This window comes from Pongo pygmaeus, chromosome 3, assembly GCF_028885625.2.
Source record: "Pongo pygmaeus isolate AG05252 chromosome 3, NHGRI_mPonPyg2-v2.0_pri, whole genome shotgun sequence".
Taxonomy (NCBI): Eukaryota; Metazoa; Chordata; class Mammalia; order Primates; family Hominidae; genus Pongo; species Pongo pygmaeus.
Genome location: NC_072376.2, coordinates 28,244,087 through 28,266,236, shown reverse-complemented (window position 1 = coordinate 28,266,236; position 22,150 = coordinate 28,244,087).

The following is a 22,150-nucleotide window of genomic DNA, read 5'->3' as shown; positions in this document are numbered from 1 at the left end:
CTCAGACTTTTCCACACAATCTATAATATACTCAACAAATAGGCTTCATTTAGTAATCACAAGTTGATTTCATTGACCCACATATTTACACTCATAGAAATTTGAAAATAAAAAGTTATACCTTTTTCCACATGAATTATCTTAAATAGAAACATTTCATTCTACAATTAGTAAATAAAAGATCTGTGTTGAAATAACCTCTTAACACTTTTGGATTTCAGCTAAGTGTAATTGGGAAACAAATACGGACAACTATTGTTTAGATCATTTATTCCTTTGCTAAGAAAAATACAAACAATAAAACGCCTATAGAGATATACACCTCTCCTAAAATTGAGAATTGCACATGAAACTATTTGAAAAATTATTGAAAGTAATGACTAAATAAAAAGGCCTTGTTTAGTCTCAAGAGCCAAAAAATAACTCTTAAGGTAATATGTTTTTCAGTTCTGCAAATGCAAGTTGCTATATTTGACACAATTTCTAAGTATTTTGTTCATATGTATTTATGAACACACAAGTCTCTGTTCTTTGAGGAACACTCATTATTAAAGCTTCATAATATTGGATAATTTTCAGAAATACAGAAAACAAAATAATGCACTGTAATGAAATGAATAGTGTCCCTCATAATTCATGTATTCAAGCCCTATCACCCAATGTGACTATATTTGGAAACTGGGCCTTTAATAATTTAGTTAAGACTAAATGAGGTCATAAGAATGGGGCCCTAATTCAAATAGGACCAATGTTTTTATAAGAAGAAGAGACACCAGGGGGCTTGCTCCCTCTCTTTGCCACACATACAGAGGACAGGTCACGTGAGAACACAGCCAGAAGGTGGCCATCTACAGGCGGGGAGGAGAGTCCTTACCAACATTGATGGCACCTTGATCTTGGACTTCTAGCCTCCAGGATTATGATAAAATATTTTTTTTGTTTAAATCACCAAGTCTATGGTATTTTGATATGGCAGCATCAGCACACAAATATAGCCACCATACTCATTCTGTCTCCAATGTTCTACTATTTCAGAATTTTATTTGTAGAAGATGCAAACACATTTAACAATACATTTCTCTTTATTGAAAACTTGGTGTTTGGTCCTGAGGCCTTCTCTTGTATCTATTTTGTAAACAAAAAAAATGCCCATTATCCCATATGTGCAGTCCCATTTCTCTTCTCTGGCTGTGTGTCTCCATGTCTCCAGATATGCATGGGTATGTATTATACCATTTGTATTTACTTAGCCCTTGCTGCATAGCACACCATCCCAGAACTTAGTGGCTTCTCACAACCCATTTTCATCATTTCAGAGTTTCTTTGAGTCAGGAATCCAAGCGCAGCTTAGCTGGGCTCTCTGCTTCACTGTCTTTTTGAAGGTTACATTAAAGGTCTCCAGGTTCTCCAGTCTCATTAGGAAGCTTAACTGGGGCAAGTTTGGCTTCTAAGCTTACTAACCTAGATGTTGGCAAGACTCAGTTCCTTGAATATTGTTCAGTTGAGGTTCAATTGAAGATGTTAGTTCTTCACTGACTGTTGGTTGGAGCCTGCCCTCACTTGCTTTCCAGGGGAGGTTATTCTACCTTACAGTTTGCTTTATCAAAGTGTGCAAACTGAGATGGCAATCGAGAAAGTATGTCGGCAGGATGAAACACCGGCTCTTTTATAATTAATCACCACTTCTGTCACGTTTTAGGTACTAGATTCAGCCCACACAAAGAGTGAGGATGACATGAGGATATGAACACCAGGAGGGCAGTTATGGAAAGCTGTAGCAGAAGCTAAAGTTATGTTGTATCACATTAAATGTATGTGTATATTTTATTGGAAAAATATACACTGTTGTTTGAGCATATGCAGTTTTAATCTTAACAAAAATGTTGTTTTATAGATGATAGATAGATAGATAGATACATATGGTGTTATTTGTTAGTTTCTACTTTAATGTGTGCATTTTTATATCTCTACATATGCCTTCCTATATCTATATCTCTGCTTCCCCAATATATATCTCTCTTATTCTGTTTGTCTCTGGGCATCTTGGCCTCTGTGCCTATCTCTGTCTCTGTCTCTCTCTCTCCACATACATACACATATCTGTTTATCTATCTATCATCTGTCTTTCACATATCTATCTGTATCACGTGTGTATATATATCCTTGAACTATGTATATTTGTGTTTGTGGGTATGTATTTTGGAATTCTATTATAGATACACAGTGTTGTTCTCAACTTTTTTACTTCAATACACATTTTTATGATCTATCCATGTTGCTGTATATGTCTATTAATATTTAATTTCTGCCTACTATACAACATTACTGTAGTTACACTGTAGTGCTTTTAGTACAATGAGCAATGAATTGAACATAATAGTATTCAGTAAATATTTATTCATTGATAAGTGCAACTGGACAAGGAATTGAAAGACAAGTCAGTTTAAAGAAATAGAAAGACCATTAACGAAAAGATATTTCTAAACTGTCTCAAACTTAGGAGAATTATGTGGGGTTAAAGGTTGGCAAATTTTAAACCATAACTTATAACAAAAATTAAAAGTGTAATATCTCCACCTGGGCCGTTGGAGAACACTTTCCCAAGTTTGAACCTTACTTTAATCAAATAAATTGACATCTTTTAATATATTTTCTCTTCTCTTTAGTTTTTGGGGAAAAACATGATATGGTAAGAGATTATGTCTTTAATTTAATCTTTCATTCAGGGGTGACATTAGAGTTTCACACTGCCTCCTAATTTATTCCCTAGGACTTATAAAATTGAATAATACTTTAAAAAAAAAAGCCAGGCACAGTCAGGCCTGTAATCCCAGCACTTTGGGAGGCCGAGGTGGGAGGATCACTCAAGGTCAGGAGTTTGAGACAAACCTGGCCAACATGAGGAAACCCCCTCTATACTAAAAATCTAAAAAAGTAGGTGGGCACAGTGATGCACGTCTGTAGTTCCAGCTACTTGGGAGGCTGAGGCAGGAGAATTGTTTGAACCCAGAAGATGGAGGTTGCAGTCAGCCGAGATCACACCAATGCACTCCAGCCTGGGTGATAGAACGAGACTCTCTCAAAAAATAAAAATAAAATTAAAATTAAAAAATATATAAAATAAAAAGATAAAAATATATTAGTCATACTTTCTTTTAGCTGAACATCTCATAAAATAAGATTTTCTGCAATGATATATTGGTCTAAATTATACAATTTGTTTGACTCATAGAAACTAAGTCAGAGACCAATATCCCATTGTACTGACAAAAAATTAAGTATATGTTCCCATATTCACTTTAAATTGGCACAGATCTTGGCAGTTACATGTACCTAGTCTAAACCTAAGTTGTGAACATTTATAAAATTGTTGAAAATAATATGAGTAATTTTAATTAATGAGTTCTGAGAATGAAACTCTCTTTCACCTTAAAAAAAAAAAACCCACAGATCTAACGTGAGAGAGAACCCAATTCCCCATTTCCATGTCCTTTGCATGTTGAATGGATTTTTCTTTCCTAAACAAGACGTTTTTCGATGTTCAATGTTTCTTAGTATTAAAGAGTCATGTTGAACTTTTTTTGAAACGAAGTCAATTTTTTCCAAGTGTTTAATCTTTGAGTAACTGGCAGTCTCTTTTGTCAAGTGAATAAATATGTCTCAACCATTTTTGCTCTTAAAATTCAAATTCAAATTATTTTTGTATGAATACATTTCACCAAGCACCCTATATAATAAGCATGAACTGTCAATTCCCTATAATTTTGAGGCAATTTTTATATGTTACACCACTATTATGTTCTTGTAGGGTAATTGGTAATTATACCTAAATTGGGGTGCTTAGAACTGTTACTTACTCTTGAGGAAAAATTATCCGTAATTTTCCTCAATAATCTTTTTTTCTACTTAGATATTTTAAAATTCATTTACATTACGTGCATGACAGATTTGGCCTTTTTAATAGCGTTCTCAGGACACAATAGGTTAAATTCTTTGTTGTAGAAGATTAAGTAAATATAATGAATGGTTGCCAGTGTGGAAATGACTCTTCCTTCCTCTCAATCCCTAGATCTAAGTCAGAAAGATAATGTTAAATGTGTCTGACCAAAACACACACCAGAATGTTAAATCCTTGTGCTATTCTTTTGCTTATATTAAATGTAAGAAATGGTTGCAGCAAATATTCTCTAGCCAAAGACCACCAGGAATAAACCTATAATTGAATAATTTGGGTTTATTATTTGTTTCATATATAGGAAGAAATTTTCATACCATGAGGAACTGTGAAGCCTCTCAACAAAACGAGGTAAAAAAGAATTAATGTATTTTGGCCTGTATTAGATGATTCAGGGGCAATGTAAGAAAGTGTATTTCCCAGCTTTGCTTTGAATTCAACATTTTTGGGAAGCAGGAATAATTCTGTGATTGAGTAACTTAACAAATCTTACCTAGAAAGAAGAAAGGCCAGGTCAATCTAAAGCTATAACTAGGAAAGAAACAAGAGTCACTCAAAGTAGTCAAGGTAAGGAAGTTCTTGGACATTTCTGTGGCTCGGACAAATATGGCATCTTGTCTGTGCTCTCACATTATTATGGAGAGGTCTTGTTTCTGTCCTGATCTAACATGATTACAGAATGACCTCACCTGATGTTGATGTACTGTGAAATTGTGTTCAATAGGTGGACACCAAGGCCCCACTGTTGAGTGCCAGATCAGCTCATAGCATCACCATGATCTAGCTGGCAGTACTAGGCCAGCTGCTGGATTTCAGGGCTTCTCCTCTTTCTCAGTAATTATAGCCTCTTATAACATATGGCCAACCACCTATGCTGGAAGTTGGAGATAAAATGAAGAGAAAGCACTCTTTTTTGTGAACCGATGTCCCCTTGACTCATTCATTAATGGCCATCTTTGCTGGCTTTCTGTCTGTCTACAATACCCAGAAACTTGCTAACTCTGGATCTTTTAATTCTCTTCATAATCATCAAAGTTTATAATTATAGTTATTATTAATGCTTTTGTTTAAAAATCTTAAAACTAGCTGTCTTCATCATGCTATTGAGATAGCCCTAACTCTTAGTTCTTCATTACTCTTTCTTGTTAATAATATTATTTTTATTGGCAAATTAAAATGTCATATATTTGTGATGTAAAATGTGATGTTTTGATATATGTATATGATACAGAGTGATTAAATCAAGCTAATTAACATATTTATCACCTCATTTTGCATCATTATTTTATGGTGAGACATTTGAAATTTACTCTCCCTTAGTTATTTTGAAATATACATTACATTATTATTAACTATAGTTAACCTGCTATGCAACAGACCTCAAAACCTATTACTTTTCTTCTTTGGAAACTTTTTCTCCTTTGACCCACAACTCCCCAGTCCTTCTTTCCCCACCTCCTAGCCTCTAGTGACCATCATTTTATTCTCTACTTCTACGAGTTCAACTTTTTTAGATTCTACACATAAGTGAGATCATGCAATATTTGTCTTTTTGTGCCTGCCTTATTTTAATTAGCATAATGTCCTCCAGATTCATTGTTGCAAGTGACAGAATTTTCACCTATTTTAAGTCTAAATAGTATTTTATTGTGTATATATACCATATTTCTGTTATCCATTCATCTGTCCATGGATACTTAGGAAAAACCCTTATCTTGGCCATTGTGAATAAGGCTGCAATGAACATGGAAGTATAGATATCCCTTCAACTCTCTTCCCTTTTATCGTTACATCTATTAATCTCTAAAGAAAATATCTTGTTTAGTTTTTATTTACTTGCTGTCTGGGCAGATCTCCCTCTAAAAATGATAAGTGCCATGAATTTATAAATCATCTTGATTGTATTCACTACTATTTCCTCTGACACATTCTAGGCACTCATTAAATACTGGATGAATGAATAAATATAGAAAGTGGATTTAATTATTAAGTCCTGTGTTCTCTAAAGTTCTTGATATTATTGCTCTTCTGAAGAAGAAAAATTTCAAAATTAGGAAGATATAATTTATTATCAAAGTGAATATAAAAAGGCACCATCCTAATTAGAGTCTTCTGAAGGGACCTCATATTTCCTGGGAAATGATGTCCAGGAAGAGCAGGAAGAGGATCCTCGAAGTCATATCACGTGGGCATAATTTTGGTCACTATCTTAGAGACTCTTCTTTATCCCCAGGGCTATGCAGATAAAGCAATTAAAATTAATGATTTTTACACTTAACGGAACTAATTTTGTGCCATTCTTATGACTGTGGACTGAAAGTTTTCACCTAGAGGCAATCACAAGCTCTTTTGAGAAAATAATTTAGCTAATTGTGGATGATACATTCTGATAAATTACATCTTAAGTCAAATTTATCTGTCTAACCCTACTGCAGGCAGCACATGCTTGCATGTAAACTTAGATAACTAGACTGTAGGGCAGGTTCTCTCTTACATTCCAGGAGGAGTATAGTGCCTAATCCCTCCTGGTGACAAGATTAGGCAGTCCTTTAGGGTCCTAGCACAAGATAAACTCAAACTGTTCCAGAGTGATGTCAGCAAGATAGTGGAATAGATGGCAATCTACTTATATCCTTCTACAAGAAGAATTTTGCAACTATCCACAGACAAAAGTCTCTCTGCAGGAGTTTTGGGATTCAATTAGAAAGTTGTGAAACACTAGTAGAGTCCTAGGCCTAGGATGGCTGTTTTGAGAGTGCAGACCACCATCCAGCTAGCACATCCACGGATCTTTCCCTTGGGTTCAAACCAAGAAACAGCCACATTTTCCAAAGGGCTTTGCTACAGTGCTATTTAGACTTGAAACATCAACCAAAACCATCTATCAAGGGGTCTGGGAAGAATTGTACACACTGGTTCCTCAGTGGAGAGACTCCTCTTCCCATTAACATAAAGGTCTCAGTAGTAGACCCGAAAGTTTTCCTGTGTCTTGGCTCCATCCCCCACCAACCAGGGACTCGGCTTGGAAATGCTCACACAAAGATCCCAGAGGAAAACACATCCGTATTTTATAGTCTGGGAGTCTGAAATTCCATGACGGGCTCACCAACATCCATCCCACAGAAGACCCCTAGGTGGCCCAATTTTAACTCCAGACCCACCTGATACAGTTGGAGACCTATCCAGCTTATGAAAAAACCTATTGGGAGACAAGTGCCTATCTAAACCAATAAGCAGGGCTGGCCAGCCTCTGTTCCACAAAAGATATTGAGGGGGCCCAGTATCAGCTCTAGCCCCTCTAACTGAAGTTGAGAAAATACCTTACCTGTGCAGAAACCTATGGGGAAACATTTGCCTCAAAGAGCCAATGAAACAGGCTTGCCAGGCTCTGTACCATAGCAGATCCTGAGGGGTCCAGTCTTGACTGTGGCACATCTTGCTACAATCAGGAAATTGTCCCATTTTGAAGGGTTTTGCTGCCCATCTGGGTTACTGGGTCAGGATCTGGACATGTGTCACTGGACAACTTGTCACATAGCTTGAGTACCATCCTAGAGTCTATCCCAAGTCCATTCAGGGAGGAAATCCAGCCCAACTTTGAAGCTCTCAAAAGACATGTAGCAAATATGGGTTTAGGTCATCCTCTAGTAGTGAGACAGTTTTAGAGGTCATGGGTCCAGGGAGCACAAAAGTCAGTCTACTTAGAATCTGAAGAATTAAAGAAGAACAAGAACAAACAAAGCCAAACTGCAAGGACTGGAAAGAATACCTGATACCACAATGTACAGAAATTTTCACATGTCTACAAGCATCAAGAACATTAAAGGAGCTGGGTGCAGTGGCTCATGCCTGTAATCTCAGCAATTTGGGAGGCCAAAGTGGGCAAATCACTTCAACCCAGGAGTCTGAGAGCAGCCTGACCAACACGGTGAAAACCTGTCTCTACCAAGAAGAAAATACAAGAATTAGCCAGATGTGGTAGTGAGAATCTGTAGTCCCTGTTACTCAGGAGTCTGAGGTGGAAGGATAACTTGAACCTAGAAGATGAGGGCTGTAGTGAGCCAAGATTGCACCACTGCACTCCAGCCTGGGTGACGGAGTGAGATTCTCTCTCAAAAAGAAAAAAAAAAAAAACAAAAAAAAACTTAAAGAACATAACCCATAAACAAAAGGACAAAATCAGGTTCCAGAGACTGATCTTAAAGTGACAGAGATGTGTATAATATTTTTTCAGACAAAAAATTCAAAATACCTGTTTTAAGAAACTCAGTGAATTCTGAAAAACACAGAGGAACTATTCAGAAACTTATCACAGAAATTTAACAGACATGAAAATACAAAAAAAAAAATCAGAAATCCTTGAGCTGAAAATACAATAAACAAAATTAAAAATGCAATAGAAAACATCAATGGCAGAATAAATCAAACAGAAGAAAAATTAGTGAGCTCAAAGTAGGCTATTTGAAAATACAGTACATTATATAAAAATACTGTCAAAGGAGTTTAAAAAAAGATATAAGAAAACATATGAAATTTATAGGACAACATCAAAGAGCAATAATTTGAGTTATTTGAGTTCAGGAGTGAGTTTAGAAAAACAAAGGAGTAAAAAGTTTATTCAAAGAAATAATAATAGAAAACTTTCCAAACCTGGAAGAATATATAAATATCCAGGTTGAGGAAGGTCAAAAGTCACCTAGCAGATTCAACCCAAATAAGCCTAACAAAGACATATTATAATCTAACTCGAAGGTAAAAGACAGAAAGAAAACCCTGTTAATAGTCAAAGAAAAGAAGCAAATAATATATAAGGGAGTTCCAATAAGCCTGGCAACAGACTGCTCAGCAGTAACCTTGAAGGCCAAAAGGGAGTGGGATGATATAGTTAGAGTGCTGAAGAAAAGAGAAAACAAAAAAAACTGCCAATGAAGAATATAGTACCCAACTAAGTCATCTCTTAGAAAGGAAGTAGAGATAAAGACTTTTCTAGACAAGCATAAGTTGAAAGAATTCATCATTATCAGATCTGCCTTACAAGAAATGCTGACGAAATTTCTTCAAACTGAAAGAAAAAGATGCTAATATGTAAAAAGAAAACATCTGGAAGTACAAAACTCACTGATAAAAAATAATTGCATAGGAAAACCTTACTTTTTTTAATACTCTAATACAGTAATAATGGTGTATAAACTACTTATATCTTTAGCATGAAGATCCAAACACAAAAATATTATATAATGATAAAGGGGCAAGATGATAAAATAATTTTAAAGATGTATGTACCCAACATCAGAGCAGCTAAATATATAAAGCAAATATTGATAGATCTAAAGGAAGACATAGAATGCAATTCAATGATAGTTGGGGAACTGTAATACTCCCCTTTTATCAATCAGCAAATCATCCAGAAAGAAAATGACAAAAAGAAACATAAGAGTTAAACTGCACTCTAGACCAAATGGACATAACAGACATTTATAGAATATTCCATTCAACATCTGTGGAATACATATTCTTTTTGACAACACGTGAAACATTCCCCAGAATAAACCATATATTAGGCCACAAATCTTAAAAAAATTAATTAAAATTGTATCTAGTATCTTTTCTGACCAAAATGAAATAAAAATAGAAACCAATAACAAAAAGATGATTGGAAATTGAACAAATACATGGAAATTAAGCAAAGTGCTTCTGAACAATCAGAGGATCAATGAAGAAAAGAAGAAATCAAAAAAATTATTTAGGTAAGTGTAAATAGAAACACAACATACCATAATCTATGATATACAGCAAAAGCCATTCCAAAAAACTTACAGCAATGAATGATAAAGTAAATAATAAACTGAATGATAAAGCATTTACTTTAGCAAAAAGTAAATGGAGCTCAAATACCTAATATCAACATAACAAAAATCAGTAGCATTCCTACACACTGGTGGCAAACTACCTAAAAAAGAAATCAGAAAGCAATTCCATTCTCAATAGCTAACAAAAAAAAGTACTTAGAAAGAATTTTAACCAAGAAGAGGTAAATATATCTACAAGAAAAATTGTAGAATATCAATGAAAAAAATTGAGGAGGACACAAAAACATCCCATGTTCAAGGATTTGAGGAATCAATATTGTTAAAAATGTCTGTGCTTCTCAATAAGATCTCAATACAATGTATAGATTAAATGCAATCTCTATCAAAATACCAATAACATTCTTCACAGAAGTTTTCTTTTTCTAAAACCCTAAAGTTTTGATAGAACCACACATGAGATGCCAAATAGCCAAAGTACTCTTGAGCAAAAAGAACAAAGCTGAACACATCACACTACTTGACTTCAAAATATAACACAAAGCGATATAATAATCAAAACAAGCTGGTGCTGGTATAAAAACAGACATACACTTCAGTGGAAAGAATAGAGAATTCAGAAATAAATCCACAGATTTACAGCCAACTGATCTTTGACGAAGTCACCAAGAACACACATTGGGGAAAGGATAGTCTCTTCAATAAATGATGCTGGGAAAACTAGATATCTATTTGCAGAAGACTGAAACTGGACTCCTATCTTTCACCATACACAAAACTCAACTCGAAATGAATTAAAGACTTAAATGTAAGACTTGAAACCATAAAACTACTAGAAGAAAACAGGAGAAATGCTTCACCACACTGGTCTGGGCAATAATTTTTGAAATAAGACCTCAAAAAACACAAGCAACAAAAGAAAAAGAAAGTAGATAAATGGAATTTCATCAAACTAAAACTTCTACACAGCAACGAAAATAATCAAAAGTGAAGAGACAACCTACCGAATGAAAAAGCTTTGCAAATTATGCACCTGACAAGGGGTTAATATCCAGATTCGCTAGGAACCCAAACAACTCAATAGCAAAAGCAACATAATTCAATTTAAAAATGGACAAAAGATCTGAATAGATATTGAGATTCTCAGAAGAATACATACAAATGGCCAATCAGAATATGAAAAAAAATACACATCACTAATCGTCAGAGACACGCAAATCAAAACCTCATTGAGATATCATCCCACCCTAGCTAAAATGGCTATTATCAAAAGCAGCAAATGCTGGTAAGGATGTGAAAAAGGAAGAAAATTATCCATTGTTGGTAAGAATGGAAATTAATATAGTGATTATTCCCATAGTGATATGGAAAACATTATAGAAGTTTCTCAAAATGATTAAAAATAGAACTGCCGTATGATACAGCAATCCTACCACTTGATATATATACAAATCAATGGAATCGGTATGTCAAAGAGATACTTGCTTATCTGTGTTAACTGTGGCACTATTCACAATTGTCAAAATATGAAATCAACCTAAGCACCTATCTACAAATGAGTAAATAAAGAGAAAATGTGGTACATTTATAAAATGGAATACTATTCAGTCATAAAAAAGAATGAAATCTTGTCATTTGCAGCAACATGGATGAGCCTGGAGGGCATTTTTAAGTGGAATGTGCTAGGCACAGAAAGACAAATACTACATCAGCTCACTCATATGTGGAATCTAAAAAAATGATCTTAAAGGAGTCGAGAGTTGAATAGTTGTTAACAGAGACTAGATAAGGCTAAGGGAGAAGGGGAAAGGGGAGGGGTTATTTAAGGCAACAAAGTTATAGTCTGATAGGAGAACTAAGCCCTATTGTTCCAATATACACTAGGATGACTATAGTTAACAGTAATATATTGTACATTGCAAAATAACTAGAAGAGGGAATTCTGAATGTTTTCTCCACAAAGAAATGATAAATATTGGAGGTGATGGATATGCTAATTATCCTAATTTGATTATTACACATTGTAAACATGTATGAAAACATCACTCTGTACCCCACAAATATCTACAATTATTACATGTTAATTAAGAGCAAATGCAAACAATAGAAACCTCAGGCTGTTTCTATAGGCACAACCTGTCATACAGAAGAAAGGTAAAACAAATAAATTAATATTTGTTTAATTATTTAGCTGGAGAGTTGGCCATTGTCATGGTATTGTAAATTATGTACAGCCATATGGTTGGCATATTTTATTTAAGCGCTACCATTAAGATCTAATCTCATACGTACTCTGCAGATCCCTTGAGGGTCATGTTGCAATAGAGTCATGTTGAAGGTTGATTCTTCACGGCCCTTCTGCATGTTCTATATCAGTATTTATTTTGAACCATTTTCTCAATATTGTGTATACAACAAGCAGCTTTGGAAGATACAAATTGGGTCTTTCTCTGGGGCAGCGGGCAGAATTGGTTCCTGCCCAGGATGGTAAAGTTCAGGTCTTCCTCTGGGATAATGGTTGGAAAGGTTTGCTAGAAGCTGTTTTAAAAGATTTGCATTTCCTAAGCTCATCATTCCTTACATGTATACACACATATGTAACCATTTTATATGTAGCATCTATTTGTGTCTGCCTTCACATCATTTCAATGGGACTTGGGGAGGTCAGCTTATGTGCTTGCCTGTGCCATGAGTAGTAAAGCTACCCTTTGTTTCAAACTCAAGACGTTTGTGTCTTCTGTCACCATTTATGAAACTTTGGCAGGCTAATTTGAGAGCTTTCAAGTAAAGTGTCAGACCCTCCACAATTCTCAGTAGTCGTTCCCCTGTGACTATGTAGAAAGTTTGTCATATGGTACAGAAAAAAATATATACTAAATGCATAGTCAGAGATATGTGTGTTAGCTCTGCCTTGGGCATGCTGCCTTCTGTGTATGGACATATTTTTATATCTATAAAATGAGCAAAGTATACTCACTCATATTGCTTCATCATACATAAGATCAGTTGATAATCCACACAATTCCACATAATTTTAGCTGTAACTCTATCCTTTTTTCCCATTCCAGTAGATAGATGTAGGTAATTAAGTGAGAAAATGTATTAGTGAAAATACTTATTTATATTTGCATAGTTTAAAGAAAAGTAAATTAATCAAAAGCCAACTATTTCTAGGTATAGATGACTTGTAACTGACCTTATAACTAGTTATGACACATCACACAGTAGTTTCCTTGAAATTATGTGGATGAGACAATTTCCAAGGTTTCTTCCAAGGCTGTAATTTCTCCAAGTACTAGCTTGGAGTAGGAATGCAATCACGTATTTCCATGTTATCCAGACAAATTATATCTCTCCTCATACTTGCTACCAGAAAGTGACTTCATCACTGCGGCAGATCTGGCTTATTTTGTAGCTCATATCAAACACCTTACATAAGTCACCATGTTTTTCTCCTATAAGATATATGTGAAAGAGTCACATAACTAGCCTGATTAATATCTCACATCTTTCTACGAATACTCATTTCTAAAAGGCATACCAAACATGTTCCCCCACTGAGTTACCTCAATAGTTATTCATGCAATCCAGAGCTCCTTTTCTCTGACTATGAACTAAAGATTCAATTGTTATTTTGGTCTTTAGAAGAGTGATAGTGTTAAAAACCAGCAGGCAGTACATGAAGAAGTCAGCTAAACATTATTTCTTTTGGACTAATAGAGTTACAGGAAGAAAAAAAGTTACTAAAAGCTAAGGTTAAAAAAAAAAAATGATAGTCAATGCTGTCCGTAGGCTGGCATGGTGGCTCACACCTGTAATCTCAGCACTTTGTGAGGCCAAGGCGTGTGAATCACTTGAAGCCAGGAGTTCGAGACCAGCCTAGCCAAAATGATGAAATCTCGTCTCTACCAAAAATATAAAAATTAACCAGGCATGGTGGTGCATGCCTATAATCCCAGCTACTCAGGAAGCTGAGGCAGGAGACTCGCTTGAGCCCGTGAGGCAGAGGTTTCAGTGAGCAGAGATCACACCACGGCATTCCAGCCTGGGCGACAGAGTGAGACTCTGTCTCAAAAAAAAAAAAAGAAAAGACAAAGAAAAAGAAAAAAAGAAAGAAATGCTGACTCTACGTGATAATTTATTTCTTGAGAAGTGATTATATCTTTAAAAAAATGGTTAGCATGGCAGTCCATTTACACAACGTATGGCAAATTACGAAGAATATGAGTTTTGCTTATTTTAAAATAACTTTTGCAGCTATACTATGTAGTCAACATAATAAGAGAATATGTTCGTGAAAATATCACATCTGTAGTATATTCAACGGACAGAATAAAATAGAATGTTTTCTCTCAATCTCATAGATCAGACATGCTAATGAAACTTGCGGTGACCTCAAATATATAGCAGAACATATCAATACCCTCTTTGAAAATAAATATAATTAATCATATTTTTACCATAAAATATTTCTCATACATCAAATGTTCCTCAATATGATTGTATATTACTGGAATTAGAGCCAGTTTTTAACTCTGTGTGTGTGTGTGTGTGTGTGTGTGTGTGTGTGTGTGTGTGTGTAGAGCTACAGAAAAAAAGCTATTACAGTTCTTAAATTGAAATTAAAATAATTCTTATCTATATAAAGTTTTTCCATATCACTATGAGTTAACCATCTTGCTATGTGTATTCCAGGAGCAGCAGATTTGTGGGGTTGGCTTAACCACACTCCAGGAGATATTGAAGATATTCAGAAGCAGAACTTTCTGCTTCTGTGTTTGTCCTCAGGAGCACACACTAGGTCCTGCATAATCTTAGCAGGTGAGAGTGCAACCTTTCCTTTATTCTCTGAAACTCTTAAGTTATTAGCTGTTACTTACTTCACGGACACTTACTTGAGATTTTTTGATACTAACAATATTCTTTAACAATACGCATGGCGAGAGTTTGAGGTAAGAAGTGGTTTAGTGAGTTGTCTTCCAGGTATAAAATGGTTCTGTCATTTGCATATGTCTCTCTTTTTCTATGAAGGCAGTGTCCAATTGGTGACACCAGCAAACCAATCACATTGGCTTGGCTCTCAGCTGCCCTCACTTCTCCAAAAAATATCTGGTCACTTGATCTTTTCGCATTAATTTAAACTAAAATGAAAGTTACTTGTCATCATTTTTATCATCGTTCTTTTTTGTTTTAAGTTTCTTTTTAAATCCATTTCTATATGGATTAAGAAAATTTAAAATCATCTAATTCTCAGAAAGTTTCAAACCCCGTAGTTCAGTAATATGCACATTAATGTCTAGCACAAACAACAACAACAAAAATGTTACTGACATTTGAACAGAGTATTGAAGCACTAGCTTAGTCCATGCCGGCTGCTTACAGTATGAAGGTGCCAGCAGATTCAATGCCTGGTGAGGTTCCCTTTCCTGGTTCATAGATGCTGTGTTGTTGCTGTTTCTTCACATGGTGAAAGGCGCAAGCAAGTATATCTTCTTTACTTGGACCTTGTTTATAAGGGCACTAACACTAAACCCATTCATTAGAGTTCCACTTTAATGACCTTATCTTTTCCAAAAGGCTCCATCTTTTAATACCACCAGCTTTAGAGTTAGGATTTTAGCATATGAATTTTGGATGGTGGGATGAGGATGCACACGTTCACATGACAGCAAGCACTGTTTGATCACAAAGAGGCAAAATAATCTGTCATGACCGCATTTTGTCTTTCTAATCAACTATTTACCAATCACGAGAGAAGCATACAAATTTTAGCAGTATTGCTTTAAGTTTTCTAAAAGACATACAACTATTGTAGACTACATGAACATACAAGTGTCTTTCTACATAGTTAGCAGCTTTTCCTAGTTTGAGTTTGAGTCTGACATTCTTCCCTGGTGTGCTAGACTCTTTGAAGTTCCCCAATATTAAGTACAATTCTTTGTATCATTCGTATGCTTGCTTATGTCTCAGGTCAGATTGCTAGGATCCTTTTCTTCAATTGGATTTCAGAAGGAAATGTTAGCTAGTATGAGTAGACTAAAGGTTATTGAGTGCTCTCTAACAGTATTTAATAGCAACCTGGACCTCTTAGCAGGCACTCAAGCTTCACAAATATGAGTTGAACTACTGCTCAGAACATTTTTCTTTTGTTTTGTTGATTATACTATATTCCTCTTGTTTGGATGATGAATTAAGCTGGCAAAAGACAGACTTTCCAGAAAGGAAGAGTCTTGTTTTCAATTTTGTACTGTAATTTCTTGTCTAAAGCAACAATTTTTGTTCCATTTTCATTTCATCATCCAACTATGATGACACAGGAGTCCTGTTTTGAACATTTCTTTTTCTCCAATGAAATGCACTTTAATATCTTATCAATTAAGGTTCTTTTTGTTTTCCAAGATGACATATTTAACTTATTAGATATTCCTGCACTATCTTTTACCAAGAAAAAATATAGTTACAAGAATATGAATAATAAAACAATACAAAAACACTAAGAAATAATGAAGAATGATGAAACACTGGGAACCCATGAATGGGAAAGAAAGTGGTGCCTACTGGAGCTTCTCTACAAATTATGTTTTATGTGTTAAACACAGAGATAGGCCAAAGTTTGTCTGTTACATTTTTTTAGCAGTCACTAGGTGGGAGATAACACAGTGAATGATAGATTTTACAGAGTCCATGAGGTGAAGTGAAAACGCATAGAAAGCCTAATTGTTTCTGATCTGAGAAAAAGTAGAAATGCTTCATAAGTGTTCTCACAGGTAATTAAAATATATATATAATATTATGTAACACATCCACAATGTACTTTTAATATAGTCTAGTATTAAAACGCAACGGAGGCCCTAAAGGCCTGAGGTCAGCTTTTATTTCTAGCACTTCATTAAAAAGTAGTATTCTGAAGATAATCGTTATAAATCTAATAATTTAGAGAGAAAGAAGGGGAACTGAGTCCATATTTATGGGTAAAAAGAAGGTTTGTGACTGTCTACTTGAAACTTCATAATTGTGTCCCATAAGTAGAGGTTTTAAATGTGTTTGATCATCATTCTTTCACAATCCACACTTAGGTGACACATTTGTCCCAGTTTTTTGAGGTTAGCACTGAAAGGCTTACATTTGTGGAAAATTCTTAGACCTGTGCCTATCGGGACGGTTGGTCACAGTGACCAGTACCAAGCTGTGCTCTTTGCCTGAAAAATTTTCTAGACTTTTATTTTCATCATGGACCATCAAACTACCAGTTTGTAGGTATTCATTAAGACCTCAGTCATGATTCTTTATACCCGTACCGCTTGCATTTTCGTAGATTTTAGCTTACAGATCTGTTGAGCACTTATTTTATTCTTGTATGCATAAATCTGACTCTATCTCTGGCTGAGTTCAAAGTTCACATGTAACTTTTAGAATGCAAAAAAGAGTTTTGCACAGATAAATTGTTCCACACGGACTTGATATTAAGAAATTAAATTCATTAATTTATGCTAGAGCGTGTTTATTTTAAATATATTAAGAACTATTCTGACTAAGCATTTTTAGAAGAGTTGTCTGAAGCTAGTTGTATAATCTATGACTGTTTAGTGCCCTGGCATTGCAGGCCATTTTTCCTTTTACACTCTCAGGAGGCCAACTATCCATGAGTGCTATAATTTTAGCTTGTGAGAGAAACATGCAGATGTAAGATAAGCTAATAATCCACAAACAGCTATTATATAGTAATTATGTGGGATTAATACCACCACTAGACAATGTATACTACATAAGACATGACAGTGAGAAACTGCACTTTTAAAAATGGCTATTCAGCCAGGCATGGTGGCTCAGGCCTATAATCCCAGCACTTTGGGAGGCTAAGGTGGGCAGGTCACTTGAGGTTAAGAGTTTGAGACCACCCTGGCCAACATGGTGAAACCTCATTTCTTCTAAAAATACAAAAATTAGCCGGGTATGGTGGTGTGAACCTGTAATTCCAGCTACTCTGGAGGCTGAGACAGGAGAATTGCTTGAATATGGAAGGCAAAGGTTGCAATGAGCCAAGATAGTGCCACTGCATTCCAGCCTGGGTGACAGAGCAAGACTGTCTAAAATTAATTAATTAATTAACTATTCTCACTAAAACAAAACAAACAACACAAAAATAAGATAATAAATGCTGATGAGAATGTGAAGAAATTGGAATCCTTTCGTACTGTTGATGGCAATGTAGAATGGTGCAGCTACCACGTAAAATAGTAAAAAGATTCCTCAAAAAATTAAAATCAGAATTACCATATGATTTAGCAATCCCACTTCGGGGCATATAGCAGCAGAAATTCAAATCAAGATTTCAAAGAAATATCTGCAGCTTCTTTTGTATTATAGCATTATTCACAATAGTCAAGGTATGATAACAACTCAAATGTTCACCTACAGATGAATTAGTTAAAGAAAAAGTTGGCTTATACATTCAATGGAATATTATTTATCCTTAAGAAAGAAAGTTCTACAACTTTCAACAGTATGGATGAACCTGGAGGACATTATGCTAAGTGAAATAAGCCAGTTAAAGAAGGACAAATGCTGCACGATTCCACTTATAGGAGGTATCTCAAATAGTCAAACTCATAGACTGGAGATTGGTAGTTGTCAGCAGGTGGGGGGATGGGTAATATGAAATCATTGCTTAATGGATATAAAGTTTCAGTTATGCAAGATGAATAATTCTAGAGATCTGCTGTACAACATAGTACCAGTAGTTAACGATATGGTATTGCACACTTTAACATAGGGACAACAGCTTGGATATAGTTTGTATTCACCAAAACTCATGATCAACTTTGATCCCCAATGTGGTGGTGTTGGGAGGGGGAGTCTAGTAGGAGTTGTTAGATCAATGCCCTCTTGAGAAGGTGAGTGAGTTCTTACTGTCTTAGAAATGGATTAGTTCGTGTGAGTGCAGATTGTTAAAAAGATTCTGGCTTTCTTGTAGTCCCTCTCTTGCTTCTTATCTCTTTGCACATACCCACCTGCTTTCCACTTTCTGCTATGAGTGGAAGAAACTTGAGGCCCTCATCAGATGCAGCTGCCCAATCTTGAACTTTTCATCCACCAGAATCATTAGCTAAACAATCCTCTCTTGTTTATAAATCACTAAGTATCAGTATTCTGTTATAGCAACACAAAGTGGACTAAGGCAATACATTAAGAGGATGTGGGTCATATTAAATTTTCTTACCACAAAACAAACAAATGACACCCATACATAAAACATAAGGACATTTTTGGAGGTGATGGTTATGTTTAGCCACTGGGTTGTGATGATGGTATCACTGGTGAATGCGATTATGTTGAAACTCATCAAAATATAAACATTAAATATATGGAATTTGTTTATGTATCAATCATACCTCAAATTTTAAAAAAGAAAATTAAAAAATAAATAGAAAAGGCGCTTACTTCTAGAAATGAAGATACAATCTCTTGTGAACATTTGAGATAAGATAGTTTATTTGAACAATAGCACTATCTAATTTTTCATTTTTCAAACAGGAAAACAACACCAAAAAATATGGACATTCCCTATATTCGCTATATTACACAGCCAAATAAAAAAACAATGACTCATTCTTATGGCCTCCTAAGCCAGGTAATTTAAAATAAATATAATAAATAAGAGAAATCCAAATCAAAGGTATGGTGACATACCACTTAACACATAGAGTTACTGTAGTGAAACATATAGACAATGAAAATGTCAAAAAGTATGTGGAGAAATTGGAATTCTCATACATTGCTGGTGGGAAAGTAAAATTGTGAAACAATTTGGAAAGACATGCTGGGATTCCTCAAAAGCTAAGTACAGAATTCCTAATTATATACCCAAAAGGAGTGAAAACATATGTCCACACAAAAACTTATACATGAATGATTATAGAGGTATTATTTATAATAGCCCAAAGTGGAAACAGTTAAATATTTCTCACATGGTGAATAAAAACGTAAATAGTGTTATATCTAGTAACATAATATTAATTCAGTCATGACTAGGAACAAAATACCGATACATTCTAAAACACAGAAGAGCCTGGAAACATTATTCTAAATGAAAGAAGCCAGTCCCAAAAGATCACATGTTGTTCGATTCCTGTTATATGAAATGCCCAGAATGGACCAATCTAGAGAGAAAAAAAACAAATTACTAAGGATTGTGGGTAGAGAGAATACAAAGTTATTGTTAATGGGTACATTATTTATTTTCGGATTAATGAAAATGACCTAAAATTGATTATGAAGATGGTTACATGACTCTTTCTATGTCACTGAGATACATACTGTAAAGGATGAATTACAATATATGTGATTTATATTTCAATAAATCTTTAAATAAATAAATTTTGCTTTGTAATTGGCTAAGGAGGTTAAATCTGCTGGAAATGAATGATTCGTTGATAACAGACATTGAAAGATGAAGTCTAAGGTTACATTCTTCTTTCTAGTAAGCGGGTGAATGAAGGGATAATCCTCAAAGACAGAAAATATAGGAGGAGGAGTCAAGCTAAAATGTTGGGTGTAATTTTTCAAGATTTTCAGTAATCACTAATGTTCTACAATAATTGTCTTTACATAAGGCTTTCATTTATTTTCTTGTAGCCAAAGTTTTGCTTTGATTTCCAATTTACGAGCCCTAGTAAAACCTGTATGAAAATATAGCTATTTAATATTGTATTTATGTTATTGTTAGAATTCATCACAAGCTGTACCACTGTCCTTTAGAATGTGTTTGATAAGCAGAATTTTGAAAATATCATATTTTAAAAATAGACTACAGTCAAATCTTTTAGCAATTTAATGAGTGATTTCTGATAGACACAACAGTGAAATATGTCATTCAAGCTTTAAAAAGCTGAAGCTGAAAGTTTAATGAAGACATAGTTAGACTCATATTTCTTTACAAGTGCCGTGACATTATAGCCCTTCTGTTTCAACATTTAATTCAGTGTTGCTGCTTGAAATCTTGCTAAAATCACCTTCAATTGTTTGTCCTCTTCCTCCCCTTTAGATGAATATAGAAACAGCAGCTATGAGCTTTCTCTTGAGATTTCTCATGAAAAGGATCTAGAGATGAAAAAGACTCTTGTTGTTTCATAATTCTTTTTTTTTCTTTTTTTAGGAAAGTTTTATAATTTTTAAAGTAAAACTTTCAATGTATTTCTGTGATAGACCAATGAAACTGATCATTTTTTCCTTCCCCTTGGTGGTTAAGTCTTTTCCAATGACATATGGAAGGAGAGTTAAATTGTCTTTAAAGACATTTAACTTTAATACATCAGGCTTTACTTCAAAGAAAGGTGTTACATTAATTGAAGGAAAGTTCTAGGGAGAAGAAAAATAATGGAGACACTAGATAATTTTTAAATATAATTTCACAAATTAATAAGGTTATTCAGACATTAGTGGATAATTAACTTAGAATGTATCACTTACACGGAATAATTTTCTCCTCACAAACCACCCAAGTGCTGCTAGGGGTATATGCAGTAAGCAGAACAGGTACAAGAAAGCAACTGAAGACAAATGAGGAGAGAATATATTTACTTTAAGTAAATGAGCTTGTTGCTTGACTTATGTTATTGGGTCAATGGCTATTTTTTCTAATATAAATAAACCCAGAATATTCCACATTTGTTTTTCTGTAGACAATGTGATGTAGACTGAAAATATTATCAAGCTACTTTCCAAGTGGAAAGAAAATAATTCAGAAAATAAGATCAGAGTCTTCCCATTTATAGCCACTGCTATTAACCACAGAAATTTGCCATTAACCACAGAAAAAAAAAAAATGTGTTCTTTGTGTATTTGAGGTAGCTGTGCAACAGTCAGTGTGGTCTATAATTGATCTAGCTACTGTAAGTACTATAAGCTCAGTGGTTAATTTTCATAGGTGTCGAAATCAAATTACCTTGATTTGAATTTCTTTTTCTTTTTTTTTTTTTTTTTTTTGCGACAGAGTCTTGCTCTGTCACCTAGGCTGCAGTGCAGTGGTAATCTCGGCTCACTGCAAACTTCACCTCCCCATTTCAAGTGATTCTCCTGCCTCAGCCTCCTGAGTGGCTGGGACTACAGGCTGCACCACTACGCCTGGCTAATTTTTGTATTTTTAGTAGAGAAGAGGTTTAACCATGTTGGCCAGGTTGGTCTTGAACTCTTGACCTCAGGGGATTCGCCTGCCTTGGCCTCCCAAAGTGCTGGGATTACAAGCCTGAGCCACCATGCCTGGCTCCTTGGTTTGAATTTGATAATTATGTGATCTAGCAGATTTGTCTATTATGTACTTTTTGTGCTATAATTCATTTAAATCTACTAATTCAATATTTATATAAAGTTGTCCCTGTGTATTTTTTGT